Here is a 14,009-nt window from a genome sequence, read left to right on the forward strand (position 1 = left end):
CCATCATAATTTGCAGTTATTATACCCCCCCTCTCCTTCCTCTCTCTCCCCCCCTTTTATTACTTAACGTCTGCCGTGTCTCCCAGCATCTCCCCCTCATCAGCTCCCATCATTTCTACGTATCTCCTTGTCTGCCTAAACTCTCTCCAGACCTTCCACTTGTTTTCAAATCCTTCCATTCCCTCCTCTCCACAAAACCTAAGATATTCCATATCATAAGTTTTGATTATTTTCTTGCTCCAACTCCCGATTGTGGGACTTTCTGTCTCCTGCCACTGTCAGGGTATTAAACTTTTGGCTACATTCATTAGATGGGGCACCAATGTTTTCAGGCAGTGTTTAGTTGGCATACTAACCCCATGGAACAAACACCTCCAAGGTTTCTCTGGTGATCTCCTTGTTTACTTCCAGCTTGGACCAGAAGTGACGTCATGCCAGCGCTCCTGTCCTCCAAGGCCATATAGGCAATCAAAGATGATCTAGTCCTTGATCACCTCTGTGACCAGCCGGCCACACCGCCTGATCGTTTCTCGGGCGTGTCGTTGGAAACGGTAAGCCCAAGAGATACCCACTAGCGGTGGGAGATGGAGGGGGTTCAGATAGACCACCAACAATTTATGTTTACCTTTGTTTATCTGCTAAGAACATAGAATCCTGGTGCTTCTGGAAAGTGGGCACTGGACCTCACACATGATGATACTGGTGCTTGGCTGCTCGGGCACTTAGTGCTGGGAAACATTCGAGAGAATTGTGAGTTGGAGCTTAAACTAGGCAAACTCTGTGCTCCTGGCAGACAAATAGAGCAGCAGGGGCAAATAGAAGGCTATGTGCTACCGTGTTTCCCCTAAAAATAAGATCGGGTCTTTTATCTTAATCCCCTTTATCTGAGTTCTGTCTGATCCCTGCCGGTTCCAACAACAGAACAAACAGTAAGGGGAACAGAGGGCAACCCTGTCTCGTTCTATTATGCATCTCAAAGGGAATAGATACTGTCCCGTTAATCTTTACCCTAGCTGTGGGGTGGTTATACAGTGCTTTTATACAGTGGGTCATTTTTGGACCCACTCCCATTACCTCCAGTGCCTTCAACATAAATCCCCAGTCTACCCTATCAAACGCTTTTTCAGCGTCTATTGGGAGTAGTAACCCTGGAGATTTACCTTTTTGTAATTTTCTGCACTATCCCATAAATTGTAGATGCGATAACTTTTGCACAAACCCATCAATATACACTTATTGGGATTTTTTTTACCAGACATATGTAGCAGAATACACATTGGCCTAACTTGATGAAGAAATTAGATTTTATACATGTTTTTAATATGTTTTATAGCAGATATTGTTTTTTTTTCAAAATTAGCATTTTTTTTTTGTTTATAGTGCAAAAAAAAAAAAAAACCACAGTGGTCAAATACCACCAAAGCTCTATTTTTGGGAAGAAAAGACATCAATTTTATTTAGGTACAACGTCGCATGACCGTGCAATTGTCATTTAAAGTAAAGCAGTGCTGTATCGCAAAAAAATGGTCACGGGGGGGGGGGTAAACCTTGCAGAGCTGAAGTGGTTAAGCTTAGCATCCATATTACAATAAAAACAATGCTACTTATTTAGTTGGTGTAACTGGTTACATTTATTTACTCTGTTGTGATGAATGTGAATAACACATGGACAGGAAAGCCAACCATCTTCTTTAACATTTGTAACTATGGCTGTTCTCAGCAGTGATATTCCCCAATCATAATCACAAGGTGGCTAAGTTGAAGAACATCATTTATTAAAATATGAAATTCAATTATTTTCAGATGTCATTTCTGATAATTAAAACATTCCTTTTTTTTGAGAAATGCTTTCTCCGAAATAAAGTATAAGGCTTTTGTAACAAATAATTGGGCTTAAGCATATCTTTCTCTTGCTGTCAAAATACAAAATGATGGATGTTCACATCAGAATTTATTTTGAAGGAAAATATCTATATATGTTTCAGTTTTCTCCTTTTTTCCATGGACATAGAAATAATTTCATGGTACATGTCATGTGCCGCCAGGGCTCTATTTGGAGATAATACTGCCTTCAGTGAACAATTATGTTTTTCATATCACAGGCTATGTTCCATGGTAATTACTATATTATGAAAATTAAAATGATAATGTGCACATGGAGAAAGCACATTTATTTATATGCAGAGCTGTCAGGAGAGTGGTGCAATCCACTAATGAAGATAATTCTCGGAAATACAAGACAATTTCATTATCAGAGCCACAGAAAATCCTTGAATTTCTCACCCCAGGAGTTTCTGCACGCCTTACCCTGCAACTGTGTTGTTGGATTTACATACCAGTGCCCAGTGGTGTAGCGTGGGTTGTCAGCGCCCGGGGCAAGGTAAGTAATTTGCTCCCCCTAACCGATGGACTTGTAGCACTCCCTTTCACTAGTACAGTAGTACTGACCTACCTGACCACTACACAGACCTACCTAACTACTATACAGACCTACCAGATTACTATACTGACACCTACACTGACCTAACTGACCACTAAACAGACCTACCTGACCACTACACTGACCTACCTGATCTCTACAGTGACCTACCTGACCACTACACTGACCTACCTGAGCACTACACAGACCTACCTGACCACTATACTGACAGTAACCTACCTAATCACTACACTGACCTACCTGATTATTATACTGACACCTGCACTGACCTACCTGACCACTACACATACCTACTTGACCACTACACTGACCTACATGATCACTACACAGACACCTGCACCGACCTACCTGATCACTACACAGACCTACCTGACCACTACACAGACCTACCTGATCACTACATTGACACCTATACAGACCTACCTGATCACTACACAGACCTACCTGATCACTACACTGACACTGACCTACCTGCCATTGAACAACAGCTTACCATACCCATGTAGCACAGTACCGAGGCAACAGCTTATATTAATTTCAAACATCAAAATATGCAGTATACTGTACAGACACCCCCTACCTCAGTGCAGACCCCCCAGCAGTACAGACATCCCTCAGTACAGACACACCCCAGCAGTGCAGACACCCCCCTCAGTACAGACACCCCCCCAGTGCAGACCCCCCCAGCATTACAGACCCCCCTCAGTGCAGACACCCCCCCTCAGTGCAGGCACCCCCCTCACTGCAGACCCCCCTCAGTGCAGACACCCCCTCAGTGCAGGACCCCCCCAGCAGTACAGACACCCCTCCAGTGCAGACACCCCCCCAGTGCAGACCCCCCTCAGTACAGACACCCCCCCAGTGCAGACCCCCCCAGCATTACAGACCCCCCTCAGTGCAGGCTCCCCCCTCACTGCAGACCCCCCCGAGCAGTGCAGACACCCCCCTTAGTACAGACACCCCCCTAGTGCAGACCCCCCAGCATTACAGACCCCCCTCAGTGCAGACACCCCCCTCAGTGTAGCACCCCCCAGCAGTACAGACACCCCCCCAGTGCAGACCACCCCCCTCAGTACAGACACCCCCCAGTGCAGACCCCCCCAGCATTACAGACCCCCTCAGTGCAGACACCCTCCCTCACTGCAGACCCCCCTCAGTGCAGACCCCCCTCAGTACAGACATCCCCCAGCAGTGCAGACACCCCAGCATTACAGACCCCCCCTCAGTGCAAACAACCCCCTCAGTGCAGGACCCCCCAGAAGTACAGACACACCCCCAGTGCAGACACCCCCCAGTGCAGACCACCCCCCTCAGTACAGACACCCCCCCAGTGCAGACCCCCCCAGCATTACAGACCCCCTCAGTGCAGACACCCCCCCTCAGTGCAGGCACCCCCTCACTGCAGACCCCTCTCAGTGCAGACACCCCCCCAGTGCAGACACCCCCTCAGTGCAGGACCCCCCCAACAGAACAAACAACCCTCCAGTGCAGACACCCCCCAGTGCAGAACACCCCCCCAGTGCAGACCCCCCAGCATTACAGACCCCCCTCAGTGCAGGCACCCCCTCAGTGTAGCACCCCCCCAGCAGTACAGACACCCCCCCAGTGCAGACCGCCCCCCTCAGTACAGACACCCCCCAGTGCAGACCCCCCAGCATTACAGACCCCCTCAGTGCAGACACCGCCCCAGCAGTACAGACACCCCCCCAGTGCAGACCGCCCCCCTCAGTACAGACACCCCCCAGTGCAGACCCCCCAGCATTACAGACCCCCTCAGTGCAGACACCGCCCCTCACTGCAGACCCCCCTCAGTGCAGACCCCCCTCAGTACAGACATCCCCCAGCAGTGCAGACACCCCAGCATTACAGACCCCCTCAGTGCAAACACCCCCCTCAGTGCAGGACCCCCCAGAAGTACAGACACCCCCCAGTGCAGACACCCCCCAGTGCAGACCACCCCCCTCAGTACAGACACCCCCCAGTGCAGACCCCCCCAGCATTACAGACCCCCCTCAGTGCAGACACCCTCCCTCAGTGCAGGCACCCCCTCATTGCAGACCCCCCTCAGTGCAGACACCCCGCTCAGTGCAGGCAACCACTCAATGCAGACCCCCTCAGTGCAGACACCCCCCCAGTGCAGACACCCCCTCAGTGCAGGACCCCCCCAGCAGTACAAACACCCCTCCAGTGCAGACACCCCCAGTGCAGAACACCCCCCCAGTGCAGACCCCCCAGCATTACAGACCCCCCCTCAGTGCAGGCACCCCCCTCACTGCAGACCCCCCTCAGTGCAGACACCCCCTCAGTGCAGACCCCCCTCTCACCCTCTCAGTGCAGACCCCCCTCAGTACAGACACCCCCCAGCAGTGCAGACACCCCCTTAGTACAGACACCCCCCAGTGCTGACCGCCCCCCTCAGTACAGACACCCCCCAGTGCAGACCCCCCAGCATTATAGACCCCCTCAGTGCAGACACCCCCCCTCACTGCAGGCCCCCCTCAGTGCAGACCCCCCTCAGTACAGACATCCCCCAGCAGTGCAGACACCCCAGCATTACAGACCCCCCCTCAGTGCAAACACCTCCCTCAGTCCAGGACCCCCAGAAGTACAGACACCCCCCAGTGCAGACACCCCCCAGTGCAGACCACCCCCCTCAGTACAGACACCCCCCAGTGCAGACCCCCCCAGCATTACAGATCCCCCTCAGTGCAGACACCCCCTCACTGCAGACCCCCCTCAGTGCAGACCCCCCTCAGTAGTACAGACCCCTCTCAGTACAGACACCCCCCAGCAGTGCAGACACCCCCCTTAGTACAGACACCCCCCTAGTGCAGACCCCCCAGCATTACAGACCCCCCTCAGTGCAAAACCCCCCAGCAGTACAGACACTCCCCAGTGCAGACCCCCCCTCAGTACAGACACCCCCCAGTGCAGACCCCCCAGAATTACAGACCCCCCTCAGTGCAGACACCCCCCCTCAGTGCAGACCCCCCTCAGTAGTACAGACCCCCCTCAGTACAGACACCCCCCAGCAGTGCAGACACCCCCTTAGTACAGACACCTCCCTAGTGCAGACCCCCCAGCATTACAGACCCCCCTCAGTGCAGACACCCCCCTCAGTGCAGGACCCCCCCAGCAGTACAAACACCCCCCCAGTGCAGACCACCCCCCTCAGTACAGACAACCCCCCAGTGCAGACCCCCCAGCATTACAGACCCCCCTTAGTGCAGTCACCCCCCCTCAGTGCAGACCCCACTCAGTACAGACATGCCCCAGCAGTGCAGACACCCCCCTTAGTACAGACACCACCCTAGTGCAGACCCCCCAGCATTACAGACCCCCCTTCAGTGCAGACACCCCCCAGTGCAGACCCCCCTCAGTACAGACACTCCCAGCATTGTAGACATCATCCTTAGTACAGACACCCCCCTAGTGCAGACCCCCAGCATTACAGACTTCCCCTCATTAGTGCATACCCCTCTGTGCAATCGCCCCCCCTTACATACCTCAGAACCGCGCTGACAGTCCCCACTCTCTAGATACACACAGTGGTGTGTGTCCCTCGAGCGTAGGCTCCTCCTCCTCTGTGGATGTAAACAGAGAGGAGGGGAGGCGGCTTCGGTCCGCTCTGCTGAGGGACACAGCGGCACGAGGCACAGCTAATCAGGGCAGCAAACGGTGTTAGTGGTGCGGCTGCCGCTACCCAAGGGTGTCACCCCTCTGTCGGGCCGCACCGCCTTGCAACGCCACTCACCGGGCCCCATAGCACCCGCATGGGCCGCTATGGCAGTAGTTCCGCCACTGTACACTACCCTACCTGACTCCTACACTGGCCTAGCTGACTCCTACACTGACCTACCTGATTTCTACACTGACCTACCTGACCACTACACTGACCTACTGATTCCTACACTGACCTGACCACTACACTGACCCACCTGATTTCTACACTGACCTACCTGACCACTACACTGACACCTACACTGACCTAACTGACTACCTACACTGACTACCTACACTGACACCTACACTGACCTACCTCTTTCCCCAGCCCAAGTGGGGGAAAGCAGGCGGGCCACCGGACGGGACAGTGTAGATATAGAATGGTGGACTGGGTGACTCTGTGGATGGCGGGCGTGGGATGTGCCCCCCTAAATGTTGCGCCTGGGGCCACACCCTCCTCTGCCCCCCCACACTACACCACTGCCAGTGCCCACTGGTAAAATGGCTACAGAAAAATAAAAACGTTCATTCTGTAACATTGTCATTTGGTATTGGCTTCTTATTGTGATGTCCTAAGCACAAGACTTATGGTAGCAGTGATCCAGGTGATCGCTGTTGTTTTTAGTTGGTCAATACCCTCTTAACGCCGAGCGGCCGCATTTATGCACTTCTATGTAAACAGTTTACTGCGTTGAAAGGGCGCTTCCTGCATGCTCCCATCACAGTAACGAAGTGTCACTGAAAGCTCTTGGGTGTCCTTTTATGAAACTGCGGTAAAATACCGCTATTCAGTTCTCAGGCATTCTCAGAGGAGATCGCTCTCCTCTGAGTGCCTGTTTATGAAGGTCTGTAGATCGCTTCTCATGTTGAGTTGAGAAGCGATCTACAAACGCCGGGAACTCCTGAGAACGGCTCCTCTCACTGTAATCTTGCATGATGTAGCGGGATTACAGTATGAGGAAGTGTAAAATACAAAAGTTGAACACGAATCAGCACACATTATTCCCCAACATATTAATAAAATAATAAAGTTAAATTCCCCCTACACAATATACATTAACCTAATTATTAAAAAAACATTGTTTTTATCAATATTTAAAGATCATACATGTGCCTATTTAAATGTGAATGGTGTATAGTAAATGAATGTAATCCACATATGTAATGCAGCTATACACCATTCATATAAATGCAAAATACGTTTATAATCATTAAAAAATAATTGTAATAACGTTTACAAGTATAAATATTTATTAATAAATTAAAATAAAATATATTTCATAATTGATAAACACCAGTATAACTGTAATAGAACATGCCATGAGTAAAACCATATTTCAGGGTTTACAAAATGTTATTTACTAATAAATTAAAAATTATATAAAAATGACAATAATAGCATTTAAATGCAGGTAGAATAATATATATACATATACAATATATAAAGAAGCGTTAACAGTTATTTACAATAAATATATATGTTATGTCAAACAAACCCCCCTATATCTCACATTTTTGAAAATATTTTATCATATCCTTTCATGTGACAACACTGAATAAATGACATGCTACAATGTAAAGTAGTGAGTGTACAGCTTGTATAACAGTGTAAATTTGCTGTCCCCTCGAAATACCTCAACACACAGCCATTAATGTCTAAACCGCTCAAAACAAAAGTGAGTACACCCCTAAGTGAAAATGTCCAAATTGGGCCCTAAGTGTCAATATTTTGTGTGGCTACCATTATTTTCCAGCACTGCCTTAACCCTCTTGGGCATGGAGTTCACCAGAGCTTCACAGGTTGCCACAGGAGTCCCCTTCCACTCCTCCATGATGACATCACAGAGCTGGTCGATGTTAGAGACCTTGTGCTCCTCCACCTTCCGTTTGAAGATACCCCACAGATGCTCAATAGGGTTTAGGTCTGGAGACATGCTTGGCCAGTCAATGACCTTTACCCGCAGCTTCTTTAGCAAAACAGTGGTCGTGTTTGGAGGAGTGTTTGGGGTTGTTATGTTGGAATACTGCCCTGCGGCCCAGTCTCTGAAAGGAGGGGATCATGTCACAGTACATGTTGGCATTCATGGTTGTCTCAATGAACTGTAGCTCCCCAGTGCCGGAAGCGCATGAAACTCCCACCACCATAATTGACTGTAGGAAAGACACACTTGTCTTTGTACTCCTCACCTGGTTGCCACCACACACGCTTGACACCATCTGAACCAAATGAGTTTATCTTGGTCTCATCAGACCACAGGACATGGTTCCAGTAATTCATGTCCTTAGCCTGCTTGCCTTTAGTAAACTGTTTGCAGGCTTTCTTGTGCATCATCTTTAGAAGAGGCTTCCTTCTGGGATGACAGCCATGCAGACCAATTTAATGCAGTGTGCGGCGTATGGTCTGAGCACTGACAGGCTGACCCCCCACCCCTTCAACCTCTGCAAAAATGCTGGCAGCACTCATACATCTATTTCCCAATGACAACCTCTGGATATGACGCTGAGCATGTGCACTCAACTTCTTTGGTCGACCATAGCGAGGCCTGCTCTGATTGAAACCTGTCCTGTTAAACCGCTGTATGATCTTGGCCACTGTGCTGCAGCTGAGTTTAAGGGTCTTGGCAATCTTCTTATAGCCTAGACCATCTTTATGTATAGAAACAATTCAATTTTTTCACATCCTCAGAAAGTTTGTTGCCATGAGGTGCCATGTTGAACTTCTGGTGACCAGTATTAGAGAGAGCGATAACACCAAATTTAACACACCTGCTCCCCACTCACACCTGAGACCTTGTAACGAGTCACATGACACCGGGGAGGGAAAATGGCTAATTGGGCCCAATTTGGACATTTTCACTTAGGGGTGTACTCACTTTTATTGCCAGTGGTTAAAACATTAATGGCTGTGTGTTGAGTTATTTTGGGGACAGCAAATCTACACTGTTATACAAGCTGTGCACTCACTACTTTACATTGTAGCAAATTGTCATTTCTTCAGTGTTGTCACATGAAAAGATATAATAAAATATTTACAAAAATGTGAGGGGTGTACTCACTTTTGTGAGATACTGTAAATAGATAAAGAGAGAGAGAGAAAGAGGCTGGCATCACAATTGTGCAATCACAGATATTACATGTGACGCATTGCTGTGCATATCACATGCAATGTTTGTGGGATGCAAATTTAAATCATATTGCATTTGCACCAAAATGGTACAGGACCCTTTATTTGGTCCGCACTGGAATCGGATCGCATGGGTGTGAACACCCATGCGATCCGATTCCTGCACCATTACATAGTTCGCACTGCAATCTGTGAAATAATCTGGGGGTGTCATTAACTTAACATTGACACCCGCAGTGGTGCGCAGATGTCAATGCAGGTGAGATGTGGAAACCCGCACAGGAATTACGCTGGTTCACGCATCGCACAAGTGTGAACCCAGCCAGAGACATGAACGTCTACAATATATATATCTATATACTGTATTTATTGGCGTATAACACGCACTTTTTCACCCTGAAAATCGGGTGCAAATAGTGTGTGCATGTTATACGCCGATACTTCAATTTTAGCTGCCTCGGAGGGGACAGGGAGGGGGGTGGGACAAGCGCCGTCAGATTACATACAGTGAGAGTCTCCTGTTTACTTGGTGGCCTCTGTAATAGGAAGTCCCGTCTCCTGGGCCGCCATTGGACCACTATTTTGTCTATCATAGGAGATTCTCACTGTATGTAATCTGTCGGTGCTCATCCCGCCCCCCTCCCTGTCCCCTCTAGGCTGCAGATGGGCATTGATCAGGCTGCACTGATGGCAATGGTGAGGCTGCTGCATTGAAGGCAATGGTGAGGCTGCTGCATTGAAGGCAATGGTGAGGCTGCTGTATTGAGGCAATTGTGAGGCTGCTGCATTGATGGCAATGGTGAGGCTGCATTGATGGCACTTGTGAGGCTGCAGATGGGCATTGATCAGGCTGCATTGATGGCAATGGTGAGGCTGCAGATGGGCACTGACCCTTATTTTGCTTCAAAGTTTCTTATTTAAAATTTAAGTTTTTTTCCTGAAACTTCCCTCTTAAAATGAATGTGCGTGTTATACGCCTGTGCGTGTTATACGGAAACAAATACGGTATATATAGATATATATAGATATATATACAGTGGGGCAAAAAAGTATTTAGTCAGCCACCAATTGTGCAAGTTCTCCCACTTAAAAAGATAAGAGAGGCCTGTAATTGTCATCATAGGTATACCTCAACTATGAGAGACAAAATGTGGAAACAAATCCAGACAATCACATTGTCTGATTTTTGAAAGAATTTATTTACAAATTATGGTGGAAAATTAAGTATTTGGTCAATATCAAACGTTCATCTCAATACTTTGTTATATATATATCCTTTGTTGGCAATGACAGAGGTCAAAGTTTTCTGTAAATCTTCACAAGGTTGTCACACACTGTTGCTGGTATGTTGGCCCATTCCTCCATGCATATCTCCTCTAGAGCAGTGATGTTTTGGGGCTGTCGCTGGGCAACATAGACTTTCAACTCCCTCCAAAGGTTTTCTATGGGGTTGAGATCTGGAGACTGGCTAGGCCACTCCAGGACCTTGTAATGCTTCTTACGAAGCCACTCCTTCGTTGCCCAGGCAGTGTGTTTGGGATCATTGTCATGCTGAAAGACCCAGCCACGTTTTATCTTCAACGCCCTTGCTGATGAGAGGAGGTTTTCACTCAAAATCTCATGATACATGGCCCCATTCATTCTTTCATGTACACGGATCAGTCATCCTGTTCCCTTTGCAGAGAAACAGCCCCAAAGCATGATGTTGCCACCCCATGCTTCACAGTAGGTATGGTGTTCTTCGGTTGCAACTCAGCATTCTCTTTCCTCCAAACACGACTAGTTGTGTTTCTACCAAACAGTTCTACTTTGGTTTCATCTGACCATATGACTTTCTCCCAATCCTCTTCTGGATCATCCAAATGCTCTCTAGCAAACCTCAGACGGGCCCGAACGTGTACTTGCTTAAGCAGGGGAACACATCAGTCCCTAGCAGCGTAGTGTGTCACTGATGGTAGCCTTTGTTACGTTGGTCCCAGCTCTCTGCAGGTCATTCACTAGGTTCCCCCATGTGGTTCTGGGATTTTTGCTCACCGTTCTTGTGATCATTTTGACCCCACGGGGTGAGATCTTGCGTGGAGCCCCAGATCGAGGGAGATTATCAGTGGTCTTGTATGTCTTCCATTTTCTAATTATTGCTCCCACAGTTGATTTCTTCACACCAAGCTGCTTGCTTATTGCAGAATCAGTCTTCCCAGCCTGGTGCAGGTCTACAATTTTGTTTCTGGTGTCCTTTGACAGCTCTTTGGTCTTCACCATAGTGGAGTTTGGAGTGCGACTGTTTGAGGTTGTAGACAGGTGTCTTTTATACTGATAACAAGTTCAAACAGATGCCATTAATACAGGTAATGAGTGTAGGACAGATGAGCCTCTTATAGAAGAAGATACAGGTCTGTGAGAGCCAGAAATCTTGCTTGTTTGTAGGTGACCAAATACTTATTTTCCACCATAAATTGCAAATAAATTCTTTCAGAAATCAGACAATATGATTGTCTGGATTTGTTTCCACATTTTGTCTCTCATAGTTGAGGTATACCTATGATGACAATTACAGGCCTCTCTCATCTTTTTATGTATATATATATATATATATATATATATATATATATATATATATATACACATACACATTGAAATAAACACATATATATATATATATATATATATATATATACACACTATAAATTCCTACCCTGCTGGTTTTGGAGTGTGTAATGGTGGGGAAGATGTACTCTGACTGTTCGGTGAAAGAAAGAACTTAAAAGACTTCCTGCTTTCTCCAGAATACTCAGCCAGCTTCGTGCTTCTATCACTGATTCTCCATCTCTGGAATGGTGAATCAGAAAGTGAGAATTCTGTCACAGATCGCCAGTGAGGTGCCGAGATCATAAACTGGCCGTTTCTGTGACAGTCAGTTACAGATTCTCACTGTGCTGCGATAATCAGCAGTTTCATAAACTGGTAATGACCTGAGATCAGCTGTGAGACTCGGGATCGCCGCTGATCTCAGTTTCATAAAAGGACACCTTGATTCATACTTGCAGTTGGGAGCTTTCGATCATGTGACTGTTGTAACAGCCAAAATCAGGTCACGCGATCAGGAAAACCCACCTCCACTGCCTGCCATTTCGATCCACTTTAAGGGCCAGGAGGTAGGGATGGGAAGGGGTTAAAGTTTACCTACTGGTTATTTTTTTACTCATTCACTGGCTCTAAAACACAATTTTCACTCTCTTAATGCCAGAATGGAAAAACTATATATTTTTTTTATAGTCCAAAAGACTAAACATCAGCAATACAAACAAAAAAAATAAACTTTTATACTGTGCCATTGGTATGTGCGGAAGAGCCAGAATTCTAACTTTTAGGGCCAGTTCACACCACATGCAGTCCAGTGCATTTTTTTCTTCATCAAAAATGCATGAAAAGTAGGTTATATGGTTTCCAATGGTATAGTTTACACCAGTGCAGTCATTTTCTAGTTCCACTAAAAAAGTAGAACATGCTGTATTTTTCCTGCACTGGACTGTACTGGAACGCAGTAAAATGCATCAAAAAAGCACCAGAATGCAATGGAATGCATCAAAAACACATCAAAAAAGCACCAGACCCAGGTACAGTGGAAAAAAAAAAAGCATCTGGAATGCATCCGGAAACGCATCCATAAACACACCAGAATGTGCCAAAAACGCGTTAAAAGACCGCCAAAAACACGCATGCAGAAACGCATCCCAAACGGATCTGAAGTGCGTTTTTGTGGTGTGAACCAGCCCTTAATCTCGGAATTCTGACTTTGGATCTCAAAATTTTGTTTAATACATTTTAGGATGACCCCAGGGATTTTCTACAGCTATGCAAATATAGAGTTGAATGTGTGTTGGGTTATTTACACTGTAAAAGTAATTCACTAAAATTATTTTTATTCATGTGTTTCATTATTTTCTAAAGATTTCCTAAAGTGCCACTAAGTCATCTATTTGTATAAATTTGCTGTGTGCTTCCCCATCTATTTGCACAGCCTCATGAATAACCCCTGTAATGTGTCTAATATGTGTATTTCCTATGATCATCAGCTCCAAATGCTATAAGAAATTTGCACAGTGAATATTTTTCAAAATAGACCCCTGAGTGTCGATATTTGCACACATTCAGTTAACAGCACATATATTCTGCTCATTAATGAAAAAGGCCATGGCAGCTACAGTATATCAGCTGACAATCTTTCAAACGTTCATGGAAATTTGTCTTGTAATTGCCACTTAAGAGTTGAGAAAAACCTCTCTGATTAAATCATCTTGATACTTGAAAAAAAAAAAAATGTGACAATCAAAATATAAAGAAGTCATGTAAAGCATAGTGTTATAATGCATGTCATAAAGCCAGGTTTCCAACTGTCCTCTGACAATAAAGAGACTAAAGCGACTCACAGAAGAGGGATCCCGACTCCCAGGGTCCTTTTCGGCTGTTACTCCATACGTTCAAGTATGTGAAAATAGAAAAGAAACCAGGGGCTCCACATAGTGTGAAAAATTACTTATATTTTATTAAAAAAACACAAAAATTGCACTTACAAACAATGTAGGCAAAGCAGCGCTGTGTAAAAACACAAGATTAGGTGAGAAACCGCAATTCCGAAATCACTTCCGGGAAATGTGACCATGCCACAACAGGCTCCGTTCCCTCATAGATGACCTGCCACTGAAGACCCTGGGAGTAGTGGTG

Source organism: Aquarana catesbeiana, linkage group LG03 (assembly GCF_042186555.1).
Source record: "Aquarana catesbeiana isolate 2022-GZ linkage group LG03, ASM4218655v1, whole genome shotgun sequence".
NCBI lineage: Eukaryota > Metazoa > Chordata > Amphibia > Anura > Ranidae > Aquarana > Aquarana catesbeiana.